Source organism: Triticum dicoccoides, chromosome 6A, assembly GCF_002162155.2.
Source record: "Triticum dicoccoides isolate Atlit2015 ecotype Zavitan chromosome 6A, WEW_v2.0, whole genome shotgun sequence".
Classification (NCBI taxonomy): Eukaryota; Viridiplantae; Streptophyta; class Magnoliopsida; order Poales; family Poaceae; genus Triticum; species Triticum dicoccoides.
Genome location: NC_041390.1, coordinates 11,654,829 through 11,681,899, shown reverse-complemented (window position 1 = coordinate 11,681,899; position 27,071 = coordinate 11,654,829).

The following is a 27,071-nucleotide window of genomic DNA, read 5'->3' as shown; positions in this document are numbered from 1 at the left end:
TTGGTGTAGCTTTCAATCTGGAGGCTAGAGGTGAGGCTCCTGGACCCCTTGTGGCGCAGCGTCGTGGATCGGTGGCTGCATTGGAGGACAGGGCACCTATTGGACTTAGAAATCTATGGCTTCTTGATCTAGAGGCTGTAGGTGATGCTCCCGCCGATGGAGCAGCACCGTGGAAGAAGGGCATGGAACTGAAAACTGCTGATGACGAATGATGCCGGTGGCATGACCCAAACTGCTGCTTCTCGATCTGGAGGCTGGATGTGACGCTCCGGGAGCAGCATCGTTGAGTCATCTGGGGACGGGACTCTAGGGAACGTACAGATCGAGACTCGAGGGCAGCAACCTAGGGATAAGCCGCTGCGTTGGATGGAAATCAAGTACGAAGCAAAGATATGAGAAGGCTGCACACAGAGATTGGTTGTGAACGTGGTTGACATGGAGTCATTTTTGTGTGCGCAAAGTTCTCTTGTAGGACAAGCTCCGCGGTACCTTCTATCTACACACCTTTGGTTTGCTTGGGATTCGTGCAGTGAGGAGCAGCACGAGTCATGCATCAGTTCGATGCAGTGTAATCAACAGGAGCTGTCTTGTCTAGGTGAAAAAGGAATCAAAGTGGGGTATAGGTCTCCATGCAGTCATGTGAGGTACATTATTTTCTAACTCCCACGAGCTTTGTCTCTCCTCAAACTCTCTCACATGCATGCACAGGGCACTTGTTTATGTTGACATTGCAAATACTCTCTCTCACACCGCTGCGGTGTGCAAAGTTCCCTGGGATTTAGTAAGAGATAACGACATCTGCATTAGTAATTATTAAAAAATTATCAGCCCTTGGAATGTTTCTAAATTTTTTGTTATGATCACATGTGTATAGATACTGTGTATAGAAGATAATATCTGTTATGGATCACAAGTAGTTTTTGAAAGCTCACCATGTTCGTTCAGTCATTTCCGAAAAATGATGTGCATATAGTCTATCACCTTCTTCCAATGTATTATCCATGGCTAGCACTGTAGACAGTACAGGACACATGCAATTCAATCACTAAAAAAACAAAGTAGGGCCTCATGCTAGCAATGGATTTGACGGCCTCTAGTGGACAAAAGCATGCATCCGACCCGTCTGAGAAGTCACTGTCATGAACAGTATCCTATAGGCCTATAGAGATTCGAATTTTGTAGGTGTCCCACCGGTGTATTAGGCACTGATCACACTGCCACATCTGTCAATTTTAAAAACACAGCTCGTATCTCTATGCGTGGGAGAATAGGGCGAACGGTAAAAATAGGGGATGCCGTGTAGCTCGAGCTACAAAAAACCGCTCTCGTGAGGAAAGCGTGGGAGACATTGAGTTGAATTCATGAAGAAAACTACATTTATATTGCGGCTATGTTTCCTCTTAAAATATATAAAATGACTCACGGTTATTGTTTCTTAAGAGACATGGAGTCCTTTTTTGTGGAAAGCGAGGGAGACATGGTCTCCATTTTTTGTGTGGAAAACGTGGGAGACATTGAGTTGTATTGATGAAAAAAACTACATCTATCTGGCGGCTGTGCTTCTTCTTAAAATAGATCTAACGACTCGTGGTAATTATTTCTTAGGATTAACGTGGTGGCTCTGTTGGTGCTTCCTATTAGTAAATATAAATACTAGTCGTCAACCCGTGCATTCGCACGGGCTAGATTTAAAAAATGAATAACTTAGAATTTTTAATGATGTTTATTAAATGGAGAATAAAAAGGTATCAAAGACTATGTAAGAACTATCCACATGTACATGATCAAGTTACACAAACGATGCTACATAATGGGCAGCTCGATCTACCAATTGGTATATGGTCACAACCCATGGAAATAATGCAAAAATATTTTTCATAAGGATAAAAATACATACGAACATTGACATATATCTTGACACGTCCATTAGGTGGAACCCACTTGAAGACAAAAGTTCATATATTTTCCCTAGTTTTATCTCAACGTATCACTTGTTTTAACAGTTGGTCACTTCTCGAAGTCCACATGCAGGACCGTGCGCGCTTATATATTATAAAGGAAACTCCGTAGAACTTTGGACGGTCTGGGCTAACAAATAAGGACCATGTGCCAAGGTAGAACATGCATGTGTGCTTAGGTACGACAGTTATTTAGAGAAGTGTACCCATGATAAATGAATACTAAATCAACAAAACGCTAATTATCTAGAACGTTTTATTACTACGATTTTCTTCATATCTAATTAAATAATTTTACATATAATATGTGAACTGAAGTTATTTTAATAAATTTTAACAAAAAGAAGAATATGCATGGAAAAGCAAGCCTTTGAATAGTTCCAGACATACAAATGTCATCTTGAGTGGTAAGACAAAGACGTATTTAGCAACTACAAACTGAACTAACCTGCATATTTATACTATGCGTTCTTTCAGAGGATTTACCTTTTGTCAACTTAGTCATGTGCAAACTCCATGGTAAAAAAAGAAGAAGATAGCAGTAGGACTACAAAAATAGAGAAACAATACATAATACTTCTAGCTCTAAGAATATATTACACAGTTGCACACATAATAGAAGCTTGTGAAATGAATAGAGAAAGTTTGTGAAATGAATAAAATAGAAAAATAAGATGAAGAAAATAAAAAGAGAAAACCAGATGGAAGTCCAAAAAACAGCTCGGGAGCTTCCCAAAAACCGGGGCGGAAGCTTTTAAAAGCTTCACAATACCGGCAAGGTATATTTAGGGGGGAAAACTAAAGCGATTGTTGGCTCAATTTCACGTGTGATGCGTGCGGTGTCGGGGATAAAATATAATAATAATAATGGGCCAAGCCCATGGTGGAGGTCATGCGCCGGTTTGCTAGAATGCCTATAACTAGCGCTAAAGGCACGAAATAGGATCCGGGATCGCTCTCGGCTACAAAAAGGAGGGTAATCGCCCACATAACGCTACATGTGTCGGGCTTAGTAGCTAAAATCTCTAATTATTTAAGCTCGAGATCGAACTAGTTAGCTAACCTTCGTGATTTGCTAGTTTTTAAATATGTTTTTAAATATCATTTGTGTTTTATCTGCTTATTTTGAAATCAACAAGTTCTGAAAATAAATCAATTGTTAAGTGTGGAAAATAAAATTGTTTGCGCCCAAGTAAAAAAGATAATCTAATGTTTTAAAAATATTCTTCATATATTTATAAAACATTCATCCTGTATTAAAAACATCATCATCATTGTTCGAAAACTTCTCGGCATGTATTGAAAAAGTACTCAACATGTCTTTATAAATGTTCATGTTTTTTCTTAGAAAATGTTCATCAAATATTCAAAACTGTCGATCATGTATTTATAAAACTGTTTGTAATTAATTTATAAATTGTTTTAATTTATATTCGAACAATTTTTTTGTGTATGTAATTTTTGTTCCAATCATTCAAGAGAAAAAATAAAATGAAAAGGACAAAAGTAAAGTAAACGGATGGAAGTTTGATGAAAATGGGTAAAAGAAAAAAGTAATTAGGGTAGAGAAAATATGGAGAAGAATAGATGAAAAAACAAATAAAAGGAGAAGTAAAAAGGAGAATGATCAAAAAGTCAAAGCAACCAGAAAAAGAAAAAAAACATCAGTCTTGAAAGATCCTTGTGAACGAAAAGTATGCGCACAAAATCGAAACAATACTGGCAGTCGGTTGGGCATGATATGAAATAAGGCACCTAACGAGTTTGCCCATTCAAGCGATGTTGTGTGTGATTCCCCCTAGCGCGTGCTATGAGCGATTCATAGAGTTTGTGTCTATCCAATGCATTATCCGTGAAATAGGATTCGGCCTACGGACCTAATGAACATGAAAATATATCCGGCGCAAAGGCCACATGACCATCATGATACATATTGGGTCAAGCACTTACTCGACGAGAATCGAGTTGGCGAAGGTGTGAGGTACTCATCAAAATAATAAGAATTATAGCTTCCACTCAAAAGTGTTCAACTTGTATTTATAACATTGTTTACCATGTATCAATAAAATGTTTAACATGTATTTGAAAATGTTCAGTGTGTACATTAGTGCATATTTTAACATCTCAATATTTAAAAACAAATGTATTTAAAATAATAAAAAGGAAAAAGAAAAGGAAAAATAAATATAAGAAAAAGAAAAGGAGGAAATAATGATAGGTTACAGAAAATAACTAGGGCAAAATGAAAATGAAATAGAATTTTAAAGAAGCAAATAAGATAGAAACTAACTAATAAGAAATATAAAAAAGGAAAAAGACTACACGCATGAAATCAGAACAAAACAAGTGGTCGACCGGGCAGGAGGAAGAAAATTGCTCCTAATGGGTCGGCCCATTGGAGCGCTCCTTTGAGCGATTCGCCTGATATGAGCGACACATAGAATTTGCAACTATGAAGCGTGTTACGCGTGGAATAGGATTCAGTGCGGTGCAAGGGTCGCATGATTGACACGATTCATATTTGGCCGAGGGCTTTCTCGATGAGAATCGAGTGAGTTGGACATGCGAGCTGGTACTCAACTAAATAATAATAATAATAATAATAATAATAATAATAATAATAATAATAATAATAATAATAATAATAATAATAATAATAATAGCTTTCACTCAAAAAAAGAATTAGAATATTAGAAGTTTCACAAGCACCTTGGTGAATTTCATGCTGGAACATAAGCCTCCTGAAATGTCAGCTTATTGAGTTTTCTCCTCTTACTTTTATCTTCAAGATTTAACATGGCTAGTCCTCTTTCAATAACTCAGATTACAAACATGATAATGTCACTTGTTTCTTGCACTTTTTTTCATACATGTTTTCTTTATCACACAATGCCCCAACACAACAGAGTAACATTTGGCACACCATCTATCCATGAAGGATGGTGGATGAGCTTACTACATACATGGACCTCATGTATGTACATTTGGGCAAAGGAAATACGAACGACAAGGCAAATTCCAGCCAACCTAATAAGCGACAACACATCAACTCCAAAAACACCGGTAGAACAATGAGTGTGTATAAAACTCACATTGGAACAACATACCACCCAAGCTTACTTACAATCAACACATAACAAGTGACAATACTGATAACCATACCACACCAAACAACACCACAACAAAACACACACAAATGATGACCATCACCGTTTATGCGTACAAATCACAATCCGTCCATAGTCCATAATTTCATACCATGACAAACAACACACATGGACACTAAGGCTCACGAGCTCATGTGTGTTGATAAGCTGAATGCCGACTCTATGATTTATTTCTCATTTTCTCAAGAGCTCCGAGCAAAGATGATCAAACCAAACCAAATCAAACTAGAAGCCACACCAAGGCGACGCATACGTAGAGAACACCCCAAACTAACCAAGCATGAAGTAGGGAAAGCAACGAACACATGGCAAGAGAAGCCTTAGTTATTCAAATCTGCATAAGTTGACTAGCCACTCTGCTCTATTCCTGAATTGCTAGAGAACTTGAGCAAGGATGATGAAACCAAACCAAATCAAACTAGAAGTCACACCAAATCAAACTAGAAGTCACATCACCAGACTAAGGCAATGCAGATGTAGAGAGAACACCACAAACCAATCAAGCGGGAAGCAAGCAAGCAACACACACAATGACACGACAGGAAAGCTTGAGTTATGTAGGAGGTAGCATTGCATGCTTGACGATCATGCATATTGTGTTGAAAGAAGCTCAAGATCAATCCATAGAAGAGATTGATTAGCTACAACATATAAAGTAACAATTGTGCAACTGAGTAACCACGCATGCTATGTTGATCTTTTCTGCAAAAAAAGTGTGGTAACAAGGTTCGACAAGAGAACTTATAAGCACAATGTACATATTGAGGAAACATACGCATAGATGAGATGGAACTAGATGTAAACCTCACCTTAGTACGGTGCCTCTGGGCAGCTAGGCCTTGTAGTACAGTGAGTCGCTTGGCTTGTAGAGGGAAGGATGGTGGTTCTCCTCCAACCCGCTCCACTTTAGGTTGTTCCACCATTCCTTCTCACAACCCACCTTGGTCGGGTTGGTGTTGCGTTCGACGACAGGAAGATGCCTGAGGCTCCAGCAGCCCATTATCTTGATGGTTTCGAGTCTAGGTACATATATCTTGTGTCCAAAAATACAATACAACATGAGGAGCTAATGCAGGTGGATGCGCCTCAGCTTGGGAAAACATGTAATTTTATTCTGCTCTTGAATCTCATGGGCCAAAGAGAATACCTCCCTGAGGTCACCAAAGTACATATCTCGAGGGTCAACAATCCACACAATATATCTCTCCCGCATATGGATAAGGGGAGCACATGTACGAGCATAGGGTAGTGGTCTAGGTGAAAGAAACATAAGTTTTCAACTGGTGTGTCCAGATGTAGCATGCAAATAGGATATGGGACACCAAAAATTAATGTCTCTAGGCAATAAAAGATGTTCACGTCACGACTCTTGAGAAGATGGCGGACTCTATGTAACTTGGGGCACCTGTCTACCCTGCAAAATAGAGTATTCCATCCTGACTACAAAACCTCTAACAACCAAGTATAATTCACCTATTTTCATAATCGACTTCCAACAAGGAGAGTCACGCACTACCATTTTAATTGAAGAGACATACGACTTCTTAATATACTCGGCCTTAACATTTGCAGATCCATCGTGTATTTTCAAAAACTATTAATGCATTTAAACATTTTTAAAACAATACAGCCTTAACATATTAACAAGCATGAACATTAAAAAAATGGTCATTACGTATTAAAACTACATTCATCCCATATTAAAAAATCTTCATATATCACGTATTAAAAGGATAATCATGTTTTTCAGAAAGTTGCATCGCACATTTAATGTTGTTTGTCGCATTTTCTCAAAAATGTACATTCTATATTTAAAAAAATGTGTGTCATATATTATAAGATTGTTCATCATATATTTTAAAAAAGTGTTCATCGTGTATAAAAAGTTGTTTTGTCTTGTTATAAAAACAGTTTCATCGGGTACTATATTATGTTTATGTATTACAATGTTCTCGGTGAATAATAATAATATCGTGTACTAATAAATGTTTGTTCTGTATTAAAAAAATGGTTCAACATGTTATAGAAAAATACATCATGTAGTAAAAAATGTTCATTTTTTATTAAAATTAGTTCACCATGTTGGGAAAGACCCATCATCTAATAAAAAATCCATCACCTACTAAAGAATTGTTCATTATATATTTAATAAATATTTTTTTGTATATAAAAAATGTCCATAGTATCATCTCTTTTAAAAATGTTTACATAACCAAATAAGTGCTCGTGCATTTAAAGATGTTCATGTCAATTTTAAAATGTGATCACATACTTTAAAAAAATTGATGTTTTGTGAAAACTTTACATTCATTTAAGAAAATGGTTGGTGTATTATTCAAATAGGTAATCATCATAAATAAACAAAAAAATAAGAAGAAACGAAAATGTAAAAATGGGTTTCTTTTTAAAAAAAATCCTTTCACATGTGTGGAGAAGGGTTTTATTAGGAGGCGCAGGCACAATGTCAGTAATAACATTCCACGTCTGAAGCAGGTGCAGTGCGTGGGCACGTACATGGAACCAGCGCAGCAGAACAAAACGAACACGGTCATTTTTAGCAGTACAAAACGAACACAGTTGAAACGAGCAAACACGAAGGAAAAAAATGATTTCCGAGATTGCTGCTTCGATCGTGGGCCATTATGTTCTGCCCAGTAAATTGGGCTGGGCCGCTCGACAGATGAGTTGGGATTTCCTTGACAGTTGCCTGCCTGCCAGAGGGTTCTCTCAGATGGATTTCCGATCGAGGCGTCGCCTCATGCGCTCGCCGCCGCCGCGGCGTGGTCTAGGCGGAGATGATCACATCAGCGCGCCCCCGATGACATGCTCCTCCAGATCCTCGTGCGTCTGCAATGTGCCCGGGACGCCGCGCGCACAGGCGTCCTCTCGCGCCGGTGGCGCGGCCTCTGGGCGGGCTTCCCCGGTCTCACCTTCCGTGACGTCCCGGCCGACCAGGTCAAAGCGGCGCTCGCCTGTGTCCCTCGCCGTACTGCCGTGTCCCTTCTTAACGTCTGTCTCACGAGGAGTGTGTTGGAGACGTCACGCAAGCTCGACGACGCCCGCGCCAAGTCGCTGCTGCGCACTGCCGAGCGGCTCTCACCGGAGGAGCTGATCTTCATCCTTCCACGGGAAACCGTGTTTAAGTCAGGCCCTCCCGTTGGCATCGTCATGCCTTGCTTCCGCCGCGCCACCTCCATCAAGCTGGACACGGGTTTCCTCCGTATCAAGCTGCCGCAGACGGGCTGCGAGCTCCCTGTACTCGAGAGGTTGTCTCTCTCCGGAAACATCGGTGACATCAGCGCCTTTCTCAACCGCTGCCCACGGTTGCGCGTGCTCGGGGTCATCTTCCGTGAGGTCGAGCCCGACTCGCTTGAAGTTGCGCTCACCACGCTCGAGGCGGCCGTGGTGCTCGGCCTCACGGTGTGCCTTCTTGGAATACAACAGAATTAATATGAGGCGCAATGTCAACACCCTTCGCTTTGCCTCCCTTCTGCGCGCAGCGGTGAGGCTCTCTCCACAGGAGGTCGTTTTCACCCATGACTCTTTCAAATGCATTAATATCGACCTGCCCTGGTTCCACTTTGCCACGTCGATCGAGATGAAGTTGTATGCCTTTCGTTTCACGCAGCTACCAGCCAAAAAGTTCTCGGCTCTGGAGAGGTTGTGCCTCACGGGCTGCACCATCTTAAACCTTGTCACAATGGTTACCCTCTGCCCGCGCCTACGCGTGCTCAAGGTAAAGGCAGATAGGTTCGCACGTGATGTTACAATCAACTCAGAGTCACTGCATGAGCTTTTTCTTAGTGTGTATGGAAACACCAAATGTCAGAGCATCCAAATCATGATTCCGCTACTTAAACAAGTGAAGCTTGATGTTCTTTCCAGCTCAGACCTTAGCATGTCAATCTCGGCCCCAAATGTTGAGAATCTCTCGTGGTTGCTTACATATAATACTGATTTGGCACTTATGTTTGGTTTTTGGTCGCTTCAGAGCCTGAGCTTAACCATAGAGAGCTATAAATACAACGGTGGGATGAGCAACAAGGAAGAAGAAGATGCATGTTTGCACCCCCCACGCTGCCATGTTCTTTCTTTGCGTATATCTACCAATGTATGTCTCTTGTTTGCCAACTTTTTAAATCTATTAGATTTACTAGCTAAACTAATTCTAAGCAGGGTAGTTCAAGCTAAATAATTATGTTGTTTTGTAGAATCGTTTGGGTGCAGCGCTGGACTTTGAGTGGGAGATGGAGGAACTTACAACTACCAACTTTACAGTGTTGGAGCTCCATCTCACAGCCTGTTTGATAAACACTTGGGCGGGGGAATGGGAGTTTGCCCAAAGGTGTTTATGGAGGGATTAGTCAAGGGAAGTAGATTTTTACTCACATTCCCTTGTTTGGTATATGGTGGGAATTAGCGTGGGATAAAATTCTGCTCACGAATTAGCAGGGTACCCCGTCGGAAGAAATAGATGGAAATTGGCTTTCTCAACTCCCATTCCCCTTCCCACTTAAACACCCATTCCCTCTAATCAAACAGTCGACTATTAATCTCCTTGCCCCTCAACTCCCATTCCCCATCTCTAATACCCCCGAACCAAACACGCTGTCAATGTAACGTTCATGTTTTAGGACCACTTGTGCTGCGTCTCCTTGTGATGCATCACATTAGGACTGCTATACAAAGGCTTAAGGTTTTTTATGGGATTGGTCCAAGGTGATTCTCCATGGTGCTTATATAATTCTCATAAGTAGCTTGTTCAAAATACATTGTAATGTTTTTAATGTTACAATCAAAATGTCTTGAAAACTGTCATTGTGATGAGCCCAAGAACTGGAGGAGCCAAAATATTTCCTTGACTCATCTCGAAGAAGTGGAAATCACCAACTTCAAAGGAGTAGACCATGAGATTGATTTCATGAAAATGACATTGAGATGGACGCCACGCCTTAACACAATGACCATCAATCTAGCTCATGAGGCAGACATTGGATGTTGTGCCATGAATATCTACAATATTTCTTTGGCGTATCCTTCTATTAATTGCTTTGTTTATCGCTGTTCTGGTGGACTGGTCCAACGAACATGCATATAATTACTGATCTCCTAGGTGCAGAGATCGTGACCGAGTGGTTGTGGTCATGATTAGAATCATATGGGATTTGTTTGCTTTCAAAAAATGAAACGTACCTAAGTGCAACGATAATCTTTTCCGTTATGGGTTCCAAATTGTATACCACAGTCTCATCTCATGTTTAATGTTTCAAACATGTAATATTCCATTATGTTTTCTGTATGAGAGATTCTACTATTTGTTACTATTTGTTATTATTACCTCTATACTCAGTCTTGTCTCATGCTTACTGCTTTGAACATCTTTCATTTGAAACTTATATAGTTTTTTTGTGGCTTTCATATTTTGTAAGTCTGCAGAGTGGTTTTGATCTACTGTCGAAGTGTTGACATACCAACTATCACTTTCACTCTTGATTTGTTTGCTGAAGAGAAACAAAACCCTATGATCTTCATGTTTCTTTTACCATTAAGGAATTTGTTTGAAGGTAGCCATGCATGCAAGTCTGTGAGGAGTATACACGGCAAGTTCCTCAGCATGCCACCGCCAAGGAAATGCGCAACCGCGGACCATTTTCTCAGGATACGGTTTTAAACTTGGCTAGTTGAGCATGCATAGTAGTATTTACACATGCACACTCATATTAAATATTGAAAGTGCTAGCATACACAAAACTCTACTACAATTGATGCATAGAAAATGGAATTAATGGTTATTCGTAAGAGGTGAAAATACCCCAGCTCGCATGATGAATTGATCGTATCCACCGATCTCTCCAGCCACTATAGACTAATTCCATTTGAGGCTTAAGATGCACCATCAGCACCGAGTCCTCACGGCGGCAGAGCGACATCTGAGGAAATCCTTGAAGCTGAAGGTGCTTGGCCTTGCTGCAATTGAGCGGGCGAGAAAGAAGCAGGCCTCCAGAGTGAATTGGCTACGTGTGGGGGATGCGAGCACGCGTTTTTTCCATGCAAAGATGCAGTCTCGCCGCAGAAAAAATTTCATTCACGCGATCTGCAGCAATGGCAAGGTTGTTGTGGATCACGTTGAGAAGGAGCAAATCATCCTAAATTGGGACAGTCTGAACATTCCGGTTGTTGCTCCGTCAGAGCTGGATGGGCCGTTCACCATGGCCGAGATCCGGGCGGCAATCCTGGCGTCCCCCGCAGAAAAGGCCCCAGGCCTGGACGGTTTCACTGGGCAGTTTTCAACAAGTTCTATCAGATGGCCGGGAATAATTTTGCCGAGCTAAACTCAGCGCTCATTGCCCTGCTGCCGAAGAAGGATGGCGCGTCTGAGATCCGTCACTACAGGCCCATCAGCTTAATTCACTCCAGGGTGATCCGTTGTCCCCACTGCTGTTCATCCTGGCTATCGATCCGTTGTTCCGTCTGCTGGACACGGCCACAGCAAGGGGGTTGATTGCTCCACTTCCAGGGCGTGGGTCAAGCATGCGGGTAAGTCTGTACGCGGATGATGCGATTATTTTCGCCAATCCAATTAAGACAGAGGTCACCACCCTGCTGAGACTGCTACATTCCTTCGGAGAAGCTACGGGGTTGAAGCTGAATCAGGCTATATCTTCAGTGATCCTGATGAACTGCGATGCTCTGCCGCTGTCTGCGGTCTTGCAAGGGTTTGGGGGATCGATCGCTAGTTTCCCCACAACTTACCTGGGCCTGCCGCTGTCCCCCAAGAGGCTACGTTTAGTGCATTTTCAATTTCTCATCGACAGAATCAAGAAGCGTCTCGCGGGCTGGAAGGGCAAGCTTATGTTGCTGGCGGGTCGACGCGTCCTGGAGCGGGCTGTACTCTCTGCGCTGCCAACCTTCGCCATGTCCGTGCTCAAGGTGCCAAAAAAGATCCTCAAGGAGATTGACAAGGCACGGCGTCGGTTTTTATGGGCCCAAGATGAGGTGCTGACGGGAGGGAAGTGCAAAGTGGCGTGGAAACAGGTGTGCACTCCAACAGAGAAGGGCGGGCTGGGGATCCTTGACTTGTCTCGGTTCGGCTCAGCCCTGCGGCTGCGCTGGTTATGGGCGTCCTGGCAGCACCCGATGAGGCCCTGGGCACCTTTCCCCTTGCCATGCGATGACGGAGACCGGAAGCTGTTCGCTGGAGCGGCCAAGATCACCATCGGCGACGGCCAAAGGGAAGGTTTCTGGACATGCCCCTGGCTCGACAGCGCACCTATGAATATCACCTTCCCAAGCTTGTCAAGCACTCGCGGCACAAGAGCCGATCGGTTGCCGCTGCACTCGTCAACGATCAATGGATAAATGATCTCAACCACGGCGACACGGCCTCCATTGTCGTCGATTTCCTCAGACTCTGGCGACGGCCCCAATAGGCTCACATCACCCTCGACAACCAGGTCGCTGACAAGATCATCTGGACTGCAGGAGGAGGGAGCTCGTACTCGACCGGGGCGGCGTACAAGATGTTCTTCAAGGACACGCTGAGCACGGGCCATGGCACCGTCATCTGGAAAGGCTGGGCGCCGGGCACCATCAAGATGTTTGCATGGCTGCTTTACAACCACAGAGTCTGGTGCAATGACAGGCTACAGAGGAGGGGGTGGCCGAACGGATATTTCTGCGGCCTGTGCCTGAGAAGTCTCGAGTCTTCACTGCATCTCATTTGGGACTGCCCCTTCTCCAGGATGATTTGGAGCACTATTGCCACATGGATCGGCTGCGAGGCGCTAGGCTTAAGCAGGCGGCCTGCCCACAGCTCTCTACAGCATAGTTTGACGATGATCAGGCGCACGCCGGCCGACCAGAGGAGAGGAGCCAAAACAATGGTGATGCTAGTCGCTTGGCAAATCTGGAAGGAGCGGAACGGATTCGTTTTCAGGGGGAAAACGCCGCAGACTGACGATGTTCTACAAGCTATAAAACTTGACCTTGCATCTTGGAGGTCTGCTGGAGCCGCTTGTTTAGAGCCCCCGTTGGGGGACGCATCAGCGAGGTAGTTAGCTCACGATGGGCGTCTTTGGACGCCGCCATAGCTTTTCTTTTTCCCTGCTCTTGAGAGCTTTTCTGTTTTCCATGATCACTTGATCCCCGCATGTTTCCCGTATGCTTCCTCCTAAATCAATGAAGCCGGCCAAAACCGGGTCTTTCAAAAAAAAAAAAGAAACTCATTAGTTGGAACTATCGGGGCATCCTGGAAAACCCGACAGTACGATCACATTTGGACATCCAGAGGCGTAATGAACCAGATGCGTTTTTTCTTTCGGAGACACATTTGGATGAAGAGAAGGCAGAAATTTTGATGAAAAAGCTACGAATGGATAAGATGATTGTAGTGCCGAGTCAAGATGGAAGAAAAGGGGGATTGTTGCTAGTTTGGAAGGAGGTGAGGATCTACTTCCGAGCTGCTACCCTTGATTTCATTGATGTTACTGTGGTTGAAGAGAACGGGGAGGAATGGAGACTAACCGGATTTTATGGAGAGCCTAATTGGGACCTTAAGGCACGCACTTATCGTCTCCTTAGGGACCTACGTGAGCAGTCTGGACAGCGTTGGGCTGTTATTGGTGACTTTAATGAGATTCTTATCTCGTCTGAAAAGGATGGGGGTGCCCCAAGGCAACAGTCACGCATGCAAGCTTTTCAGGACGCATTGTCAGATTGCTCTCTTGAGAATATGGGATATGTTGGTGACAAATATACCTGGTTCCGTGGTGGCCTTAGAGAGAGATTGGACAGAGCTGTAACATGTGCGAGGTGGATGCTTATTCACCCATTCGCTTGTCTGAGTAATTAACCTTGAGATGGGCAAGTCTGATCATAGACCAATCTGCCTAGATACTAATTATCTAGTAGGAGTTGCAGAGAATAAACCTACTTAAGGGAGAAAATTCAAAGCTCGTTGGTTTTCTGAGGAGATAGTAAAAAATGCATGGCAAAAAGCTTCGATGCTCGGTCTACCTACCCAGACGAGCGTGAAGTTGGCTGCAGTACATCAAGAGCTGCATACTTGGGACAGACGTGTTTTGAAAGAACCCAGGGCCCGGCTTCGCAAGGCACAGCGTGAGCTAGATGATCTAATGCGAAGCCCGCCGACTGCTGAACTGCGGATGAAGCAGAAAGAGCTTGCATTATTCGTTGAAAACCTACTTGAACAAGATGAAATTTATTGGGCCCAAAGAGGTAAAGTAAGCTGGCTGAGACGTGGTGACCGCAATGCAACATATTTCCATCAGTTTGCATCTACTAGGAGAAGGCGGAATCTAATAAAGAAGCTAAAGAATAATTCGAATGGATGGGTAGAAGGCAATGAAGATTTAAAACCATTGATTGGTGGCTATTTTAGTAAGCTATTTTCTTCCGAGGTAGAGGAGATTGATCCCTCCTTGCTTAATTCTGTGAAGACCCTTGTTACCAACGACATGAATAATATGCTTAGTGCGGAGTACACCAGGGAGGAGGTGTGTTTTTTTCAGGCGATTCTGGTACACCAGGGAATAATATGCTTACCAAATAGGCGATATGAAGGCACCCGGCCCGGATGGCCTCAATACTGTTTTTTCAAGCGATTCTGGCATATATTAGGGGGAGAGCTAACTGATGAGGTTCTTGATGCAATTAACAATCGAAAAATCCCCTCGGGTTGGAATTCAACAAATATTGTGCTTCTCCCAAAGGTTGAGCGCCGAGAGGTAATCACTCAATACTGGCACATCAGTCTTTGTAATGTTGTTTACAGGATTATATCAAAGATTCTTGCTAATAGATTGAAAAGAATACTCCCAGAAGTCATTTCCCCAACACAGAGCGCGTTTGTGTCTGGGAGGTTGATCACAGTAATGTGTTGGTGGCGTATGAGTGCTTTCATGCAATAAAGAAAAGGACCAATTGGGTCTACTGGATTTTGTGTTGTTAAACTTGATATGAATAAGGCCTATGATCGTGTTGAGTGGCGTTTCGTGGAGAAAATGGTGCTTAAGATGGGATTTCATGTGCAGTGGGTACAATTGATTATGGACTGTGCGTCTTCTGTCACCTACAGACTGCCCTATTTATTTTTGTTATGCTGGGAAGGCCTATCTAGCATGTTAGCCAATGAGGACGAAACTGGAGGGCTGGAGGGGATTAAGGTGTGCAGCAGCGCACCTTCTATTTCACACCTATTATTTGCTGATGACTCATTGGTACTGATGAAAGCAGATGCCCATAATGCAAGCACTCTTAAGAAGGTGTTGGATGTTTATTGTGGTAGTTCTGGATAGTTAGTAAGTACTGCAAAATCTAGTATATATTTCAACGCGGATACTAATGTCGGTGTGAGAGAACATATTTGCAGGGAGCTGAATATTATGACTGAGGCTCTATCAGATACTTATCTGGGCCTCCCTACAATGGTGGGTGTGGACAGAAGTGATAGCTTCCAGCATTTGATTGATAGAGTTTGCCAGAGGCTGAAAGTACGGAAAGAAAAAAAAACTATCCATGCAAGGTAAAGAGATCCTAGTGAAATTAGTAGCACAAGCAATTCCGTCATATGCTATGTCTGTTCTTAAATTGCCAGAGGAAGTTTGCAAGGCTATCACAGATGAAATTTCTAGTTTTTGGTGGGGAGACAATGAGGAGAAAAGAAAAAATCATTGATTTGCATGGTGGAAGTTGTGCATTCCAAAGAAAAAAGAGGGATTGGGCTTTAGGGATCTTCACAGATTTAATCTTGCTATGTTAGCAAAGCAATGTTGGCGACTAATCCAGAACCCTGATTCTTTGTGCGCACAAGTTCTAAGTGCAAAATATTATCCTCATGGTGATGTTCTAAAAGCAGGTCCTAAGAATGGCTCGTCCTATACGTGGCAAAGTATTGTTGCAGGCATACAAACCTTTCAGAGGGGGTGTATTTGGCGTATTGGAACAGGTTCCAAAGTGAACATTTGGCAAGATCCATGGATTCCTTCAAGTCCATCAAGACGAGTTATCTCTCCGAGAGGAGGAACCATGTTGTCAAAAGTTGAAGACTTAATTGATCCGCATACTGGGCAGTGGGATGAGAATCTTATACGTGATGTGTTCTCTCCTGTGGATGTTAAAAGAATTCTTAGAATACCACTAATGTTCAGATGGGCGAGGATTTCATCGGTTGGAACTATACTCGGTCAGGTACTTTCTCTATGAGATAGGCATACCACAGAGAGTTTGAGCATCAATTCAGCTCTAAATGGACAAGAGCAGATGGGCAAGGCAGTGTTCATATCAATCATGTTTGGAAGGATGTGTGGCGGCTACGGATTCCAGGGAAAGTGAAGCACTTTGTATGGAAGGTATTACATGGCGTTCTTCCCTGTTTTTGTGTGCTTGCTGGACGTCATATCCCCTGTTCACCTCAATGCCCAGTGTGTTTAGTGGGGGTTGAGGATATACAACACTGTTTGTTTCATTGTCATCGAGCTAAATAAATTTGGATGCAGCTTGGCCTAAAGGAAGCAGTACAGAGGGCGGTAGATGAGGATAGATCCGGATCAATTACCATGGAAATATTGATGAAATTACCAGATGGATCAGCTGAAATCCCAAATGCCGAGTTGGTAGCCGTCGCTGCATGGTACATCTGGTGGCAACATCGTCAATGTGTCAATGGTATTGAGATTCAAACACCAGAAAGGACAGCTTTGTCGATTAGGGTCCTAGCGACTAATTATATCAGGTCGGTATCACCTAAAATGCCAAGCAGAAAGGATGGTTGCATGTGGAAGAAGCCAAGTCACGTTGTGGTGAAAAAAAATGTGGACGCATCGTTTCATGGAGATACTTTGTCAGGTGCTTCTGGAGCCATATCTCGTGATGACAAAGCTGATTATATTGCTGCTGCAAATTGGTTTATCCCACATATACAAGACGTTGATGCTACTGAACTTACTGCTATCAGGAACGGTTTTTCTAGCGGCTAGCGTCGGGTGCAATTTAGTTGAAGTTGAATCAAATTGCTTATTTGCTGTGGACACCTTGAACTCCATGGATTATTTGGGTCCTCATGTGGCAATAGTGGCTGATTGTAATCAGCTAGCGATGGAGTTCGGAGGCATTTCTTTCAAGCATTGCTACCGTGAGGCAAATCAAGTGGCGGATGAGTTAGCAAAGAATTCTTTTGTTAGTAGATCCTCTAGTTCTTGGGAATCTGTGATTCCAGATTTTATTTCTCATTCTCTTGTAAACGACATATCTATTATTTGAGAAATAAAGTGTTTTACCCGTCAAAAAAAACTTTTCCTAGCCCTCTGATGCATGGCATCTCAATACACAAAATTGGCAACAAATCGGTTGGTTCCCAACTTTTCACCAACGTCACAAAAGTTGCCAATCTTCGGTAATTTGTATACTTGCCAAATATTGTCACTTTTGGCTACCAACCAAACTATGTCTAAAATAAGTGACCTTAATGGGCCGCCTGCGCCCCCCGTCTCTTTTTACTAAAAGCTACTCCCTCTGTCCTAAAATTCTTGTCTTAGATTTGTCTAAATACAGATGTATCAAGTCATATTTTAATATTAATTTTAATATTATTAGATACATATGTATCTAGACAAATGTAAGTCAAGAATTTTGGGACAGAGGTTCGACTTACCTCGAAACAAAAAAGAAAACTAAACCTATTCAACTCCGTGAAATCCAGACAAACCTAGAGCGGCGATGCGGTCTCTCTCCACCTCCATCGAGCGATGAGGATGCAAGCTGCGGCGAAGCGGGGACACCCTCTCTCCTCCTCCTCCGGCGACAAAGCGGCGACCCTTACCGGCTTCACGTGAGCCACTTGTCCGCCGTCTAATCTCACCTGCTGGGCAGGGGATACTTCTGGCAGCTAATTAGGATGCGAAATGAAACCCTAGTACCTGCTAGCATCGGGCGGCTGCTTCTCCCCATGCATGTTCCTGGCCACCGCACACACATCGGTAGTTCATAATCAAAAGTTTATTCCCACGGAAGCACAAGGTGGAAGATGTCCTGTAAAACGGGCAATATCTTTTGGTATGATGGTTGGGCCGCAAATCCAGTGGCCAATGCCGAGGGTATTCTTTCCAGCGCCTAGGCGATGTATAGCAACCCCTCTAGCAAGGGCCATAGTCCTTGGGCAGGCAATACGACATCTGAATTATATACTTTTGTTTTACTTTCTTGGTACCACTACAAAAAAGTTTTCCATTTTTTTTAGAGTAATGTTTCCCTTTCTTGGTAATTATCTTTAGGATTGCTTTACTTTTGCCTGCAGCGCCCACCAAAAATGAGGATTATGGACTGATGCTGCTCCTGTTTGAGACGCCCTCGGGCTTTGCGATTTTCAATTTCTGTGGGTTACTCATTAACGGACCAAATTCTATGGAGGTACTAGTATACGTGTTCTTCCTTCCTTGGTTAATGATATCGATCTGCTTACTTCGCTTTCACTTGCTGTGAATGTGATTTACCTAATTTTATGTTTCATCCTTGTTTCCTCCAGGACATATGGGTTGGCTTCGCTGACATTTGGTCGGCCAATCGTGTTAGTGCCCCCACTTTCCTTCAGCTCCCAGCTTCGGATTGTTATTTCCTCATGTCCTAGTAGTTATCTTGCACCATTATTTAGTTAACTCGTTACCTTCGTTAAGGATTTTAATCAGCCCCCTCTCCTTTTGAGAGATATGACATTTTTTTCGATAAAGGACTTTTCATTGAATAGATATATCGAGGTGATACAATCGTATTGAAAGAAAGCCCGGCCTCTGCATAGCTAGATGCACACAACCAAAAAGTCTAGAGGACCCTAAAACTAAAATAATTCGATACAATGCCAAGCAATAAAACTTGTCCATCCTAAGAAACGGTAGATCCTATCCGTAAATCACATCGCCATCCATGTGGGCAGAAAACCTCCCTGGCCGTACGCTCCAGCCGTGTAGACGCCATCATAAAAAGGTCCCTGTCCTCCGGCTTCTGCAGGATAGACCACGTATGGAGCCATCGTGTACAAACATGGATAACCTGCATAGGAGATGAGACACATTTATTGTTAAAAACCACATCATTCCTGGTAAGCCACATTGCCCAGCATAAGGTCGCCGCTCCCGCAAGAATATGTGCAGAAAATTGTTTATCAATACCTCGCAACCAGTTGCCGAACATATTTCGTGCACTACGTGGTGGGTATAAATTGGAAGCTACTTGGACCATGGCCCAAACTGCCCGAGCGAACTTGCACTCAAAAAATAAGTGTTTGATAGTCTCGTCATGTTGGCAAAAGACACATGTCTTGGACCCGTGCTAGTTTCGTCGTGTGATGTTATCTCTAGTTAGAATGACTCCTTTGTTTAGAAACCAAAGGAATATCTTCACTCTTAGAGGGATTTTTAGCTTCCACAATTTTCTATCATCAACTGGAACATCACAATGGACCATTGCATCATACATGGATTTGACCGTAAATTTGCCATTCTGATGCAAATTCCATCGAAAAGTGTCCGGCTCATCTGACAATTGAATGTCCTCCAGACGAGTGAGTAATTCATTCCATGCTGTCAGGCGAGTGCCCAAAAGATCCCTACGAAAAGAAATATCGGGGTTTTCTTGTCCTAAGACTTGTTTGATCGTGATGAATTTATGTCTAACAATCCGGCACAAGCTCGGATATTGCACCATTAGTGAGTTGTTCCCTAGCCAGGTATCTTCCCAGAAACGAACCTGAGAACCGTCCCTAACCGAGAAGGTCCCAAATTGAAAGAAGAATTCCTTGGCCTTCATGACACCACTCCAAAAATATGAATCCCCATGTTTCCAATGTAGTTGAGAAATGGCATTGGATCCCACATACTTATTGCGAATGATTTCCTGCCATACTCCATTCTCAGTGAGTAGTTTATAAACCCACTTGCTGAGAAGAGAGATATTTTTAATCTCAAGGTCTTGGATTCCCAGGCCTCCTGACTTTTAGGTCTGCATAATACGCTCCACCTAGCAAGTTGATATTTCTTTGTTTCTTTATCACACTGCCAAAAAAATCTGGATCTAAAGTAATCTAGCCGCTGTAGAACCCCTTTCGGCAGGTGGAAGAATGACAACATATATAAAACCATGTTGCTTAGGACGAAATTGATCAGGATCAGTCGACCCCCATAAGACAAGAGTTTGGCCTTCCAACTGGCTAATCGTTTCTCAAGTCTCTCTTCCACATGCCTCCACTCAGCGATAGTTAACCGCCAATAGTGTATGGGAATACCCAGATACCGAATCGGAAACTGCCCAAGCTGGCATCCAAAAATCTCGGCATATTCGGGTGCTGATTCTGTAGCATTGCCAAAGAAAAAAAGTTCGCTTTTATGAAAATTAATTTTGAGGCCTGAAAGTTCCTCAAAAGCACATAAGAGCAGCTTGAGATTTCGTGCCTTATCTAAATCATGATCCAAGAATAGTATCGTGTCATCCGCATATTGTAGAATGGATAGACCATCTTCTACCAAGTGTGGAATGACTCCACTAATTTGACCATCCAGCTTAGCCCGCTCAACAAGGGTAGCTAGCATGTCAACGACTATGTTAAACAGAATGGGAGATGCGGGGTCAGCTTGACGAAGCCCCTTACGTGTCTGAAAGTAGTTGCCAACGTCGTCGTTAACTTTTATGGCCACACTACCTCCAGAGACAAAGCTCTCTACCCGGCGACACCATTTTTGTGAAAACCCCTTCATGCGCAAGGTTTGCAACAGGAAGGGCCACTTAACTTTGTCGTAGGCTTTTTCAAAATCAATTTTAAGAATAACACTGTTCAACTTTTTCCGGTGGAGTTCATGTACAGTTTCGTGCAGGACGACCACTCCATCTAATATGTTTCGTCCTTGCATAAATGCTGTTTGAGTGGGTTTTACGACATGATCAGCTACACTACAAGAAATATGTCAACTTGTGACCACCACTATTGGTCACTAAAGGGTCACAAATTTCCATTTGCGACCTTTTTGTGACCAAAAACAGAAGGTCAAAAGCTGGCGGTCGTAAACTGACTATAGCGACCTTTCTTCTGGAATGGTCGAAGATGTTTACGACCAAAATAAGCCTACTGTGGCGTTTTGGTCACTAGCAACCTTCCCAGGCCACTTAGGCATCCAGCGTGGCAATCTGACGTGGCACAAGATTCAGCCCGGTCCAATTCGGCGTTTTACATGGGCCGAGCCCATTAATTCAGCCTTTTAGGATTTTTTTTCCTTGTTAATTCTGGTCCGCTTCATGGGCCAAGCCCAACATTGTAGCCTTTTTTATTGTTGGCCCGTGGCCTTTTATTATTTATTGCTTTTCTATTTTCAGCCATTATATATTCAAGCTGGTCCCACTAGTCAGATGGGTCCCACTTGTCATGATCATCTCTCAAATTGGTCCCACATATCAGAAATGTACAAATTTGACAGATTATTTTCATAAGTGGACCCATTGGTCAAGTTTCCATTTCACAAGTTTTCAGATCACATACATAATCAAAAAGAACACATAAATTTCATCAAATATACCACTAAATAAATCTATTACAATCTTTACAACACATATATGCTAATAATATGCTACTCTTCACTAAGTAGAACTTGACGGCTTCACACTTCACGGCTTCACACTTGCTTCACACTTCACACTTGAGCATCTGTAAAAGAGGAACAACCACAAATTTAAATCATTGCAGTATAGGCCATATGCAGAAGCAGTTCAAAGTTGAAACAACATCAATTAAACACACGCGCACAGAAACATAGGAGTCAAAATGCAGTATAGGACCAGGACAAGGAAACTCCTGTTATCAAATCAACACACAGCTTGTAGCAAAACAGCAACATAATACATTATAACGAGAGCATCATGCTGGAAAGAAATAGCACAGAAACATGTGGATATCTCATGTGAGCATCATGCTGTGGTTTTATTAAACAATGATACAGCAACATAATACAATATCTTCAATGCAAATTATGGTACTTGTAGCAAAACAGTTTGAAGCAACAACTACACAATACATTATAACGAGAGTAAGCTTGAATCAAACAGAAAAGGGAACAGTTTCGAGTTTAAAAGTTAATGCAAATTGATTTTCCAGTAGCAAACATTGACAGATTGCTGCTAGTGCATACTAGTATGATTCACACCAGAGCAACCATCCAATTCGATGAGCACATAAAATTAATTTAAGTGGGCAAAGATCCCCCCTCCCCCACCCCAAATCTACAGGAACAGAATAGCTACACTGCGTCAACGGACACAACCGAGCTCACATGCAGTAAGACCAAAGCAGAGGCATACCTGCATACCAGCAAGATAATTGCTCCTGCTAGCTGATGTTGCTGCCACAAAACGCATGACACATTAGTTGCAGTACAAGCTATGGATTTGGATTCTGGACTGAGATCGAACACGACGTACGTACAGTGAAGTGCAGATATGCAACTAGCAGGAAATCTAAAATACTTGAGATATAGGTATGCAGCAAGAACAGCAGGCAATGCAATGATAGTATGAGAGCACTGTAGCTCTGGAAGTAAAAGGAACATAATGCAGCGATGTGCAAGTCACTGAACTTCATAGCAATAACCTGCCACAACTCAACGCTTATGTACTTCAAGCTGTCAAAAGCATAGATAGCCTCTCCATTGGCCTTGTTGACGAGTTGCCATGGCAAGGTAGCCTTCCTAATCCTTGACCCTTGTGATGTACTTCATGTCCAGTGCTGGATCATATGTGTATATTCAAATCAATCAACTACTTGATCAGGGGGAAAATAGTACGTACATAAAAATTCGCTTGAGCAAAAGCCAAACAGGATTATTGCTTTTCCCCAATTAGAAAAGGACATGGCAGAACAAGATAGAACAAGATAGAACAAGGAATAACAAAAGTAACAGGTATTTAGCGAATAGCGGTCTCAAGGTGTTCTTGTGACATGTGGTTGCCAAATATGGAGTCGTAGTATACTCATGGACATTAAGATTAATAATCTACAGCAGGAAGTGTTTTTTCATCATGACAGTTGCTTAGTTATTCATGAACTTGTAAGTGTTTATCACCAACTCTCCTCAAACTAAATTTACATTGAACAAGAAAGGAATCAGTATCATATCACCAACTCTGCTACAGTCATAGTGCCCTCCACATGTTTATGTAATAAATTTACACTGAACAAGAAAGGAATCAGTATCTTATCTCTCAATTCGTTGCTGCACATCTAGCAAGAATAGATCAATGCACATACCTAATAAGCAAACATCACAACATGGCACGATATCTGACCCTAATCCACTGGATCAAAAAATTAAGACCGCAAGACCATTTTCTCGCACCCAGAAGCGAGGATTTTCTCGCAACAACCAGAAGCGTAGCTACAACGCCAGTAAGTGTTTCCCAATTAAACTGGGACGCCTAGATTTTGGGCACGCAAAATTTCAGACTTATCAGCAGCATCGCATGACATCAACATGGACATGATACTGATTACCCACCAAGACATGGGGACGCATTAACTAAAGACAATAAACAGAAAATACAATGGAGAGAGTGCCTCTCTCTTATCAGCAGCATCTCATGATGCAACTCACATACTGAACTAGCAACTTAATTGTTCAGTTTACTCCACCATGGCAAAAAAACATGTTATAGTTTCTGAATTCATAACATACGCATGACAGTCGCGACTTGCAATAAGTAAAAGTATTTTCTTCTACAACTGCGTGTAAAAACAGAGGATGATGTGTTGTCAAACAGTCCCTAATCACCATGTCGATGTCCACCTTGTACACGGGTATCTTGGGGTACTGCCTGCTCATCTTCTCGATCACAGGTGCCATCGCCCGACCTGCAACACCAAACAACAGAATAGTAGCTCTCTCCAGTCACACACTGGAATCCCAATTCATGGCACGGAGACGGCACTTGCACGACCCACACCAGACAGCCATGTAGTAGAAGACGGCGGGGAGCTTCTCCACTGCAAAAGGCAACACACGTGAGAGGGAAACTTGCGCACGCATAGTACTGTCAACAACAGTGTGAAGAATCGGTAGAAAAGCTAGGGCGAGAAGGGAGGGGATCAGCGCCGCACCTTGCACCTTGGCATGGATGTCCTCGAAGGTGTCCGCGGAGCCGACGACCACCATGTTGGAATCGCCTGCGGGAGCCAGGAAATGAGCTATCCATCAGCCAACGACGACCACCAGTGCCGGTCGAGGGCCACGGGGAAGCAAAAAAGGATCGGCGGGAGGAGGAGGCGGTTCAGACGTACCTGTGGACGACGACGAGAAGAGGCGTGTCGGGGAGGAGGAGGAGGAGGAGGGGTGGGTGAGCTGCTGCGGGAGGACGAAGTTGGGCGGGTGGCCTAAGGGAGGATGACCGCCGGGCGTCTAGGGAACGGAGCCATCACCATGGAGGGCGTCGAGGGGAGGGAGGAGGGAGGCGACCCCCATCACCATGGCTGCCAAATCCCTCCCTCCGGATCGAGGCTGTGTCCGCCAGATCGGCGTGGCCAAGGTCGCAAATCCGCCTCGCCTGCTCGAGGAGGTGGTGGCCGTCAACGGTGGGGATGGAGGGCGATGGTGGCGGCGGTGTCCATCTCCGCCTAGATCGCGTGCGTGGGGGTGCGGGGAGGGGAGGGGAATTGGCTCGCGAGATTTGGTCGCGAGGGGGCGACTCGGACAGGAGGGGTGTTGGAAGGGAGGATGGTCGGTGCTGGGGGCGATGAGGAGGTCGTCGGCAGCTGGGATGGGAGGAGGCCGGCGGCGGGGTTGGGATAGTAGAGAGAAGGAGGTATGGGTCAGGGAGAGGGAGATCTGGGAGGAGGTGGCGGCGGCGAGGAGCTGAGGGAGGAGAATGCGGGTGCGGGTTAGGGTTTGGGCTGCGGATGGATGGCTGGATGGAGAGGTGGAGAGTTGGACGGATGGATGGGCGCCATGTCATCGATCCATGTGACAACTAAACCCATGAATGAGAATAGAGCACACATAATTGTGCTTTTCTTTTTGTTTTTCTTCTACTTTTACACATGAAAAAAAATCAAAAAATGGTCTCATATTGTGCACAAGGGTGCATATTGGAATGGCAAACAATGTTGTCTGAGGGAATTTTCATTTTCTTTGGAAGAAAAAATCATTTTCCATTTTCCGAGTGCCCCAAATGAGGTTTTTTTGTGAAGAACCTATCAAATAATTGTTGCAAAAGTGGACCAAATCATTTTTATAAAATACTAGGCCATATTTAATGCACAATTGACCAAATGGTTGGGTGTAAAAAGTATTGATCCACCTCTGATGAAAAAGACAAATTTCCGTTGATTCAGCTGGAAGCGGGTCAAATTTGAACTGCGACTGCCTTATTGTTTGCTATTTAATTTTTCCAAAAATTATTTCTAGGTACAAAAGTATCTATTTAATCAGAGAAACACCAAAAAAAATCCAAGATTCAACCACTAGCTAGGAACGGTCATTCCCGCTGTTTTGACCGCATTTTGAAACGGGCATAAAAAATTTAAAAAAATCAAAAAAATTGGGAAACCTTCGCATTGTGTCATATATGTGGCGAAGTTCCCAGGAAAAATAACAAACTTGTAATTCGGCAATTATTTTAAAAAAGTGTTCTGAGAAACGAGCTATCACGTATGGAGATCAATGGCTTTCAAGCCAAATGATCAATCTTATGGCCATATTCATGGCATAGTTTGTTCAAATGATCTCATATTGTGCACAATGGTGCATCTTGGAATTCCAAACAATGTTGCCAAAGGGAGTTTTCATTTTCTTTGCACGGAAAATTCATTTTCCATTTTTCGAGTGCCCGAAATGAGGTTTTTTTTTTGAAGGACCTACCATATATTTGTTGCAAAATTGTACCAAATCATTTTTATAAAATATTAGGACATATTTAATGCACAATTGACAAAATGGTTGGGTGTCAAAAGTTTTGATCCACCTCTGATGAAAAAGACAAATTTCCTCCGATTCAGTTGGAAGCGGGTCAAATTTGAACTGCAGCTGCCTCATAGTTTGCTATTTATTTTTTCCAAAAATCATTTCTAGGTAGATAAGTACCTATTTAATCAGAGGAACACCAAAAAAATTCCAAGATTCAACCACTAGCTAGGAACGGTCATTCCCGCTGTTTTGACCGCATTTTGAAACGGGCATAAAAAATTCAAAAAAAATCAAAAAATTGGGAAACCTTCGCATTGTGTAATCATATGTGACCAAGTTTTCAAGAAAAATAACAAACTTGTAATACGACAATTATTTTAAAAAAGTGTTCTCAGTAACGAGCTATCACGTGTGGAGATCAATGGCTTCCAAGCCAAATGATCAATCTTATGGCCACATTCATGGCATAGTTTGTTCAAATGATCTCATATTGTGCACAAGGGTGCATATTGGAATGGCAAACAATGTTGCCTAAGGAAGTTTTCATTTTCTTTGGACGAAAAAACCATTTTCCATTTTTCGAGTGCCCGAAAGGAGGTTTTTTTGTGAAGGACCTACCATATATTTGTTGCAAAATTGTACCAAATCATTTTTATAAAATACTAGGACATATTTAATGCACAATTGACAAAATGGTTGGGTGTAAAAAGTTTTGATCCACCTCTCGTGAAAAAGACAAATTTCCGCCGATTCAGGTGGAAGCGGGTCAAATTTGAACTGCTGTTGCCTCATAGTTTTCTATTTATTTTTTCCAAAAATCATTTCTAGTTACATAAGTACCTATTTAATCATAAATACATGGTTTGGTGGCGATTCGTCGAGGTCTGGATGGTGGCCGAGGGCCCCAACTCTAGAGCGCGTAAACTCGCTTGCCCGCTGCATGGTCACCGCTTGACCGTGGTGTTTCCATGTGTTCTGGGCGGCCTAGGCATGTCTAGTGG